The 11041-nt window shown below is 40.7% G+C and overlaps 1 protein-coding gene across 2 annotated transcripts in view; it reads right to left on the bottom strand.

Moving 5' to 3' along the window:
* LOC102752468 (GTPase IMAP family member 7) overlaps positions 1-5276 on the bottom strand; it is a 7925-nt gene extending 2649 nt beyond the window's left edge. The window contains exons 1-2 of one of the 2 annotated variants that reach the window (XM_015563015.1): positions 5160-5276; positions 3418-3504 (exon numbers count right to left, since the gene is read on the bottom strand). The gene's annotated coding sequence lies outside the window, so the exon portion shown is untranslated. The remainder of the gene's footprint in view (positions 1-3417; positions 3505-5159) is intronic. The other variant, XM_006762320.2, reaches the window with a different exon arrangement.
* Positions 5277-11041: the final 5765 nt, after the last annotated feature.

Below are 11041 nucleotides of genomic sequence, written 5' to 3' on the forward strand. Positions count from 1 at the left end.
AAATACACATCTAGCAACAAGTGAATCTAAGAATCAAGTGAATAAATAATCTGATAAACAGAATGGACTGGTGATTATAATAGAATCGGGGACATAGAAAGGGAATGGACTGACTATTCTTGGGGGGAAAGGGGTGTGGGCGGTGCGGGAAGAGACTGGACAAAAATTGTGCACCAAGGGATGAGCACAGTGGGTGGGGAGCGAGGGCGGAGAGTGGGGTGGGAACTGGGTGGAGGGGAGTTATGGGGAAAAAAAAAGAGGAACAAATGTAATAATCTGAACAATAAAGATTTCATAAAAAAAAAAAAGAAAGGCCAGCCAGGATGGCCAGGCCTCCTTCCCTCACAGCTATATTCACACACACACACACACAAAAAGTATGGAGAGATGACACAGTTCAATTATTATGGAAGAAATAATAGAGCAGAGTCTCCCCAAAAAAGAGTACAAGGTCCAGATCCTTTCACAGGGGAACTCACTTCAGGCTTTGAGGATCTGATCATCTCAGTGTGATTTGAGCTATCCCCGGTCATATTAAAAAGAGGGAAATCTTTCAATTCTTATATGAATTAAGTGTTATAGTGATCCCAAAGGCTAACAAAGACTTCACCAATAAGTAAAGCTACAGATGTGTCTCATTTGGAAATATTAATACAAAATTTTTAAATAAAGTATTTGACACTAAAAAAGTAATACCCCATGATTTTATGATTTATTTCAGAAATACTAGGATGACTCATTATGGGAATTTTGATCATAAGCTTTTCCCCTACAAATGATAAAAAGTGGATTATAAAGTCTTTGTATGAAGGAAAAAAAAATAGATACTTCCTTAACATGATTCAATATAAGTGAAGTAATTTTTTGGGTCTGCATCTTTTTTCACGCAGGTGATAAACAGTGGCTTATAAAGTTAAGTATCACATTATAAACTTCAAATAATGGATTATAAGGTTCATTTGGATGAATAAAAAAGAAAGTTATCTGGACCTATTAAGAAAAACAACAAGAAGAGAGGACTAGCTCTTTCTGGAGTCAAGCATCATAGTTTCTATGATTAAAGCAGTATGATGTTGGTTCATAGATAGAGAGAACAGTGAAATAAAAGCAGAAAATTCAGAAATAGACCAAATTAATCAGACTCTATTCATTTATATTCCATTCCATTATGTTACAGTTAGATTCAGTAAGGCAGAATCTCACATCAATGGGAGGAAGACGGACTAATAATGCAACTTTGGGGTAACTGTAAACCATTTGGAAAAAGATAAAACTACATTTATTCCCTCATGCCATTCAAATTCCAGGTTGATTAGAAGTTTAAAAGTAAAAAACGAATCCATATAAATAATAGAAAAAATCATGAGTAATTTTTTTTTGTAAAATAAGGAAAATATTTATAAGATTTGAAAAAGAATAAGGAAAAAGATTAATAAGTATGATTATATGAAAATCTCACACATAATGTAGGACAAAAAAAATTGTAGACAAATTAAAGCAAAAATGTCACACCAGGGAAAGAAACATTTTCCAACTTATATCAAAGGGGTGAATATTTCTGTTATAGGTGTAAAAGATCAATCGAAGGACTTATATGCATGCATATAAACATAGCCAGTGGACACAAGACACTGAGGGTTTGGATAAGAGCTTGTGCCGGCATAGGGGAGGCCAGGGGAAGGTCAATGGGGAAAAGAAGAAGACATATGTACTATTATTTGTAATACTTTAAAAAAGAAAATAAAATTTAAAAAATTTAAGAAGAACAGAAACAAAAACCCTACAACTCAATAGAAAATGGACCAAGATATAGGAATAAACACCCAGAGAAAAAGAAATTAAAGTGTGTCTTGAATATATCAAAATATATTAACATACACTCATAATAGGGAAAATAAATCAAAGCACAAAAAGTAAAATAAATTAACATTACACCTCTATTTCTGAGATGAGGTACTATTTCTCACCTCTAGGTTAGGCAACAATCCAAACATTTGCTGGCCTAATCTGTAGGTAAAGGTATGGCAAAAGCAGGGCCTCTCCTGCATGGCTGGTGAGAATGGAAAATCAGTCCAAACTCTACAGAGAAGTTAGTACTGTGCTGCAAAAGTAAATAGGCATTTTCCCTTTGATTATCAATCCCCAATTTTAGGATTTTTCCTAAACTACACTGACAAAAGTATAGAAAAAAAATACATAAACCTATTTATTGCTTCATGCTTTGTAAAAGCAAAAAGCCAAAAACCTATAAAATGGCCATTTGTAGGAATAAACTAAGGTATATTCACATATATTACAGTGAAGTACTATCCAACTGTGAAAAGGCATGAGATGAGTCTCTATGTACCAGCATGGAGAGATCTCCAGGATGTATCATTAAGTGAAACAAAGCAAAACAAAAAAACAAAGTGAAGAAAATAATGTAGAGTCTACCTACCATTTCTCTAATAAGAGGAATATGAATTACATGTATAAAACATAATATACTTTTTTCATATATATGAAAAGGTAATAGGATACTCTGAAAACTAAACCAACAAAACATTATTTACATGAGAATGGGAGAAGCAGGGTAGAGGTGACAGGGACAGAAGCTGGAAACTAGATGTCTTTGTAACACTAAGATTTCATAGCTTTGATCTTGAAACCATGAAGGTAGTTTACATAATTATACAACAAAAATTATGTTTTAAGATATTGAAAGCAAATGAAATGAACAAATCTAATTGCATTTTATATGGTGCATAAACCACATAAGAAATTGGTCCAAGTAACTTGAAAATGCAATAATTTCATTGTCCATATCTAGAAGGGTTGTACTAAGCCCCCCCCCCCAAAAAAAAATCAAAACCTGAATTAAAATTTTTTTCAAAACAAATCCTATTTTTAATGTTGTGTGTGTGTGTGTGTACTTTTGAAGTCCATTCAAAAGGCATAGAGTTAATGATGAGCCCAGTGACAAAGAGCACCCTTAGTGACCAGAGTGTAGTCTTCAAATGCCATTCATTTCCCACCAAACAATTAGGGTTCTAAGGAGAAAGTATTGATTTTAGGAGTAGGCAGGAAATATCTGAGTTGAGTCTACACTCTCTTGTCAACTAGAAAGCCAGGATGCTCTAAAAAATTCTTCAGGAATTTATCAAAAGGACTTATGAGTCAACTTCAAGAGAATCCAACTGGACAAAGATGGTACAATTTGAGTATCAATAATAATTCCAATGAATCAAATATGTGAAATCCATGAGTTCATAGCAAGGCCTTCTTCTTTTTTTAAATATATTTTATTGATTTTTTTACAGAGAGGAAGGGAGAGGGATAGAGAGTTAGAAACATCGATCAGCTGCCTCCTGCACACCCCTTACTGGGGATGTGCCCGCAACCAAAGTACATGCCCTTGACCGGAATCGAACCTGGGACCTTTGAGTCCACAGGCTGTTGCTCTAGCCACTGAACCAAACCGGTCAGGCCTTCTTCTTAAAAGTAGTCCATAACCCCATTGGGAGCCTGCGAGGAAAGCATTTCATTGTTCTGAACATAGACAAAAAAACAGAAAGGATCAAGCCTTCTGATGGAAGTTGACAGCTGCACCCATGAAGCATTCCCACCAAAAAACAGTCAAACCTGAATCTGATCAAATGTCTCCTTTAAAATAAATTCACACAAAACACCAGAACTAGATGAGCAGGTGAAATCACACCATGAGGATGAAATCAACAAAATGTACCTTGCCTGGTTCTGTTGGATAAAAGACTTCCCTTTTCTCACCAGAGAAACTTCCCAGAAAGTAACAGGGAAGGTTGGAAACCTACATATTAAGATAAATTTAAGAGAAATCAAACAACTGTGATTTATGGATCTTATTTGGATCTGACTTCAAACAATTTTTTAAATTATGAGACAATCAGAGAAATCTGCATGCAAGTGGTAATTTTCTAAAATTTCTACTTGCTTTTTGAAGTCTGATTATGTTAATATTTTAAATGGTTTCAAATATTTACTGAAACAATGTCTGATGAATGCTTCAAAAAAATGTGAGGTGTGTAGGGAGTAGTGAGTACATAGATGAAACAAAATTGGCATCAATTGGTAATCATTGAAGCCTGGTGTAGGTACATGGAGGTTCCTTGTACTAGTCTCTTAATCATTGAAAAGTTAAAACTTTTTCCACAATAAAAATTTTAACCTGTGTAATGAAACCACTATCGAATATTCTATACTAAGCACCCTGATAAGTGTCTTATACATTATCTCATGTACTGTCCCAAAATGCTAATTTTATTTTTCTAACTTTTAAAATAAGGACATTGATGTGGCTCAAAAATACTTAGACATTTGCCCACGGTCACGGTGCCAACAGTTAACAGGCAGAGAAGGGATCCAATTCAAAGTCCGTCTGACTACCACTTCCCCCCCTAACCACTGCGCACACAGTCTCTTCTTAGTTTCTTCTCAGGCCCATCATTCTAAAATCCCATAGAGTAAGAGTTAGAACAAGAGAGGACAGGGAAGGAAGTCCACACTCTTTACAGAATGGAGAACTGGCAGGAAGCCTGTAACTAGGGAAGCTAACAGGAGGGTTTCACATACATTGCTCCTCCAGAATAGCCAACCCTCTCCCCACGACACCCGCTCCTCACCTGACATGTCACACTACTGGGGTCACAGTTTCTACTAAATGATGGGAAGGATTCAGCAACCTGCAGTTTAGATTTCCTCTGCCCTTAGTGATGTGGGCAACCTGTAGAGTCATAACACCCTGCGATCCTGCTTCTTTTTCAGTAAAAAGAGGGAGTTAGACAGGGTTGTCTCTAAATTGCCTTTGAGCTCTAAAGAACTGCCTTGGGGGCACTCATTTCCTATCCAGGGAAGAGGAGGGCTTATCAGGCAGCCCTCAGTGTCTATCACAGCAGCAAATGCATAAAGGTGCACAAGTAAGCACAAATGTGTCTTGTTTAAATGAGACATGAACATTGTGCTAATAAAACTCCTGACTCCCCTCTCTACCATGTGCCACTACCCTCTGTAATCACTCCACCCCCCACTGTGCTGCTGGCACAGAACCAGGTCTCTCCTGAGACCAGAACCCATACCCTGCACACTCCCTGAACTTACAGCCCCCACAGCTCTGCCACCCAGGACCCCTTCTCAGCTAGACTCACCTTCTTTACCTCGAGTTGATGAGCTCTCAGGTTTTCTCCAGAGAATCTATTTGTGTGTGGGCTTTTGCTTTGACTGTGAGGATGAAGTGTTTGCTTCCTTCTAACCCGCCGAGCCAGGAAGCACAGATGGGGTGGAGTCAGTAGAGGAACTGCTTGCCTTTAAAAAGACAGTCATATTGCCCCTAATTTGGTGAGTGCTTCAGATTAGCCAAATTGAAACCTTTTCCTCCTTGTGCCCAATCTCACACCAAAATTTCCAAAGCTATAGTGGCTGTTTTGGGTTATAGTGGTGGATCCACAACACCCTATTAAAGGACCTAAACCTTGCCCAGAAAGCCAGGCACAGTGTCTGTCATCTTCCCTGGTGTAGTGGGAGACTGTGGGGTCATTCTGGAAGAAGGAAGTTGCATATGTGACTTTGTGAACCCTCAGGTGTTCAGTAGGGATGGTACAATATGGGTTTTGGGTCTATTCTTTCCGGAGGGTCTCATGTTAATCATTTAGAAATGAACAGGACTCAGGTACAAAGCCAAAGCAGTCTAAACCACTGGGAGCCATGGAGAAAAGAGGAGTGGAGGCCTGGAAAAATATTCTCCAGTAAACATGCACGCTCTCTGTTTTTTGGTTTTTTTTTCATATGGATCTTGCAAGATTGAAAGTTTGTATGACCTGACAACTAAACATGCACCTGAGGAATAAATGCAACTAGGCTCTGAAAATTGTTTTTAGGTGAGATACAGGCTGCCAAAGCTCTCATGGTTCACGAGATTTTCTAGCGAACCATGAACCATGAACCATCACCATAAAAATACTGAGTTTTTATTATATACTAGTGACCCAGTGCACGGATTCATGCACATTGAAAGGATATTAATTAGAAGGTGGCTGGCAAGGCAGGACTGGGTTGGACAGGCAGACATGTCCTGGAGCCAACCTCCCATGGTCCCTCCCCTCCTGCCCACACCTGGGGCTGCACCACAGGCTCGAAGGGCATCTTCAGAGTGAGTGGGATCCATCCTGCAGGTGGAGTCTCTGGGACTGTCCTGCAGGGATGGGCTGAAACCAGCTCTCTGTCATCCCCTGAGAGGTCCTGGAGTGTGAGAGCTCCTTCCTCTCTGGTTCCAGGGTGTGTCACCCAAGAACTGCAGCTGCCAAGTCATGGCAGTTCAGCAGCTCCTGGCTGAATGTCTTCCCCCTGGTGGTTAGTGCACATCATACCCTCTGGCCCAGCTGTGGCCAAACTACCGCCCTCGGGCCAGATCTGGCCCGTTTGAAATGAATAAAACTATTGAAAAAAAAGACCATACCCATTTATGTAATGATGTTTACTTTGAATTTATATTAGTTAACACAAACACTCCATCCATGCTTTTGTTCCGGCCCTCCGGTCCAGTTTAAGAACCCATTGTGGTCCTCAAGTCAAAAAGTTTGCCCACCCCTACTTTGGCCAGTTGGATGATTGCATGGCTGCTTAGCATTATATATATATAGATTTTGCTCACTAGGTTGAGAAATTTGATCAGTTGATGTTTCAGCATCAGTATAGGTACTAAGAGGACCATATGTGGCAGGAAGTAGTGAACAATGGGGTGGTTACCAATGGAGGGAAGCAGCTGGCTTTGGATACTATGGTGTTAGTAACCATATCCTGGGACCAATTATTGGTGTTAATGACTTGGGTTACATTGAAGGGCCCCAGGTGACAGTTTTTTGACTTCCAATAAAGACAGAGATCAGGACCAACTATGTAATTTGCCAGGACTCGCACAAATAGAAAATACCAGGTCCTTTGTTGAAAAATCGTGAAGCATTTCAAGATGATATTACAAAGCATTAAAACATGTAAGGGTCCCCTCCAATCACTAGGCCTTGTAGAGTCTACAGGTCATACAACCAGGAAACTCAACTTGAAAGGCTGCATATATGAGTTGAGAGCAGAGCCATAACCACATCTCCTGTTCCAAATATCTCCACCATTGCCCAGTTTCACTTCACTCTCCACATTTCTTGAATGAAACTTGTCTAGCCAGGAGCTGCTTTGGGTGTTTTCCTGGTCAACCAACTGCTTCTCCAGGTATTTCCCCAGGTACACTGTTAATTTCCTTAGAGGGAGGAGGGAAGTGTTTGAGATAGAACCTTCTGTGGCTCAGTTGGTTGGAGCACTGTCCCAAGAACCAGAAGGTCTCAGTTTCAATCCCTGGTCAAGGTGTATCGGAGACAACTTACCAATGTGTCTCTCTCACATCAATGTCTCTCTCTCTCTCTCTCTCTCTCTCTCTCGCTCCTTCTGACTCTAAAATCAATTTACAAAAAAGTATCCACAGGGTGCAGGATACAGGTCTTGAATGGTACCAGGCTTGAGGTCATTGGCCACAGAGGAGCATATGAAACATGAAAATCCCATCCCTGAACCCTAACTTAAGAGTGATCTCCCTCTAGAAGACTTGTGATAGGAGTGTTGCCTCATATTTCTCCTGCACTGTTTACCTGGCCATGCTCTGCATCATTAGGAGCTCCTTTCCACACCCAGCTCTGCTGTGAGCCACCTGTCTCTCTGCTGTGGGTCCCCACCTGCAACTCCCTGAAGGTGCCCTCCCGCCTCCCAGGATGCTGCTCCTTCTACATAGTCAGACACAAAAAGATGAATGGGGAGAAAAACACAGCTTCCTTTGTTACATTTTCCATTTATTCTTTTTACCACTTTATTCTTCACATCATATACACATGGCAATGTGGATGTACGTGGATTTTTACAAAGGTTGTGGGTTATTTAAAAAAAACACATTTCTTTAACATTTATCAGAGTCTGACTTGTGGAGCTCAGCTGCTAAGATTCAGATAAATTCAAAGCTCAAACTTATTACAACATTGAAAAAGTGATAGCAGGAGATGAAGATAATAGATTCCTCACACTGTGCTGACTCCCCCTCAAATCAACAATTGAACTTGGTATACCAGTTGCCTATTGCTGCCATAACAAATTAAAAAATATAGTGGCCTGAGGCAATACTAATGAATTCTCTGAGAATTCTGGAGGTCAGGAGTCTGAAATTAGTCTTATGGAAATAAAATGATGGTATCATTAGGGCTTATCTTTCTGAAGGCTCCAGTAGACAATCCATCTCTTGCCTCTTCTAGTTGCTAGAAGCTTCCAGGATCCATAGCTTGTGACCACACCACTCTAATCTCCGCTGCCATCATCAAATTGCTTCTTCCTCCTTTGATCTTCTTGCCTCTATCTTCTAGGGACCTTTGTGATTACATGTAGTACCTACTCAGATAGACAATCTCCTCATCTCAAAATAATTAACTTCATCACATTTGCAATAAGATAATATTCATAGGTTCTGAGGATTAGGGTGGCAATCTTTAAGGGGGTAATTTTCAGGATACCACATGTGGATACATTATCCTCTCTGCAACTCACTTTCATAGTCTTTAAAATGGAGTATTTGCTTCAAATGCTTAGTGTTGGTACAAAAGCACGGGGTGCTGTTAAAAAAAATACTTAAAATGTGTAAGTGGTTATGGAATTGAGGGTAATGCACAGAAGCTGGGAGAATGCTGAGGGACCTGATACAGAAATTTGAGGTTTTCCTTGAAGAAACTATTGATGGAAATTTGAATATTAAAGGTGAGATCTCAGATCAAAGTGAGGACCTTGGTAATGACACTGGAAGAAAGGTGATTCTTGATACAAAGGGGGGGAAAGATGCTGAATTTGATTCTACTGCTGGGTGGAAAGAAGAGCTTGCAAGTGATGAACTTGAGTCTTTAGCTAAGGAGGTTTCCAAGCACATTGTGGGTACACAGCCTGGTTTCTCCTTATAAAATGCAAAAGGCAAGAGATCAGAGTTATGAATCCACCAGCCAAGGACCTCCAAGGATTGCCAGCAACACAAGGACCTGGCTACCAGCAAGGGAGGGTCCCCCTACCCCCTACAGGGAGACCATGGCTCTGCCAACCTTTTGATGCTGGACCCCAAAAACTATGGGGTCATAAGTTTTTGTGGCTTTAAGCTATACTGTTTGTGGTACTGTGCTACGTCAGCCCTAGGAATCTCACACAACACCTTGCTCCTTCCTCCACCTTTTCTACTGCCCTCCTCCGAAGGGCTCATGGATTCTTAAGGGGAAGGGGCAGATTGCCAGCTGGTGTGAGCACAACAGGTCCTGAGACCACCTCTGCCTGAGAGCATGCTCCAGGCCTACCCGCAAGAGCCAACCTCACACTCCCACAGAGCACCAAATTCCTACAAAAGAATCATTTTACAACAACTCACTGAGACAGACAACATTATGGTGTTTACCAAAAAGATGGAGTGAGAGGGGCCAGGAAAGTATAAAGGGAGTCAAACATTTGGTGACAGAAGGGGATTAGACTTTGGCAGGGCACACAATGCAATATACAGATGAGGTATCATGGAATTGTACACCAGAAACCTATATCATGTAATTAACCATTGTCACCCCAATAAATTTAATTCAAAAAAGAATAAATAGTTTTACCTAAAAAATTAAGGAGGGCATTATCCTTTACAAAATAAGACAAAATGAGTTTTCATGCATTTAAATATATCTAAGCCAGCAGCATTTGCTGCAGCATAGGATGGATAACTTGTCTGACAATGTGTCCCCTTCTTTTAGCCCAGTGACACTTTCTTTGTTCCATGAGGTTAGGTTCAGAGCAGACAGTCATATTAGCACATCAGCACTGGTGTCTGTCATTAACACATGAAATTCAGTCAGAAAAGATATGTGCTTCTTATTCTGAACTATTGAGTCTATGGCTTTATACAAAACATAACCCCTATGAGCCCTGGTATCTCTACAGATGAGAATATAGGGAAGGGTCAGATCATCTAAATCTGATGCCCCCCATCTCCCAGGATTTACATTTTACACCAATATCTGGGCTTGGTCCCTAGAGAAGAAGTCCCCAGTCTCCCCCACTGGTTTGAATCCTGAGCCTTGGCTGCTTACCCACACTTCCTCTCAGATGTTGGTTGATTATAGTGATAAACCTGTGACAGTGAACAGGGTTCCTCATGGAAGACCACTTGGAGGGACCAGTCCTGGGACTCTTGGCTTGAGGGTCTGTGTGAAGGAGCAATATCACTGCGGGCCTCTGCTCTCATGCTTTGAGTGCCTGGGGTTGTCAGAGTCATGTATAGTTACAGACAGTGACAGATCCCAGGCCCATTACCATGTGGCACCAACAGCCAGGAAGGCAGGAAGCAGGGAAGCAATTGTGCCTCTCCCACAGTCTCTGCCACTCTCAGCACACCCTCCACTCCCTTCCTTACTTATCTTTCAGGACTTTTCAGTTCCCTTCCTCCAAAGCCCATTCGCTTGCTTGCACAACCCTGAATTCTGAGTCCTTGACCTTGGGGAAGAAGAAGAGGCTGCTTAGAACAGGAACCAGGAAAGAATTCAGAGGTTACCAGATTCATCGGCTAGCATTCAGTCACTTGCCTCTTTTCTGAGATTTTCAGTTTTGTTTGCACAATTTCTCCTGTTATCTGCAATTCTTACTTTTGTATTTAGTTTGGCTTTTTTCCCCCCTTCACTCCAGTTCTCCCATAAACATATGTCCTTAGGTGATTTATTACCAAGGGACAACGGTGCAATTTTAATGTATTTCAAGTGTATCACAGCACAAAATTTTTTTTCTATAGTTTACTTTATTTATTTTTTAATTAAATCTTTATTGTTCAGATTATTACATTTGTTCCTCTTTTTTCCCCCCATAACTCCCCTCCTCCCAGTTCCCGCCCCACACTCCGCCCTCACTCCCCACCCACTGTCCTCATCGATAGATGCACGATTTTCGTCCAGTCTCTTCCCGCATCTCCCACACCCCTTTCCCCCACAAGATTAGT

The sequence above is a fragment of the Myotis davidii genome, unplaced genomic scaffold (assembly GCF_000327345.1).
Source record: "Myotis davidii unplaced genomic scaffold, ASM32734v1 scaffold5178, whole genome shotgun sequence".
NCBI classification, from domain to species: domain Eukaryota; kingdom Metazoa; phylum Chordata; class Mammalia; order Chiroptera; family Vespertilionidae; genus Myotis; species Myotis davidii.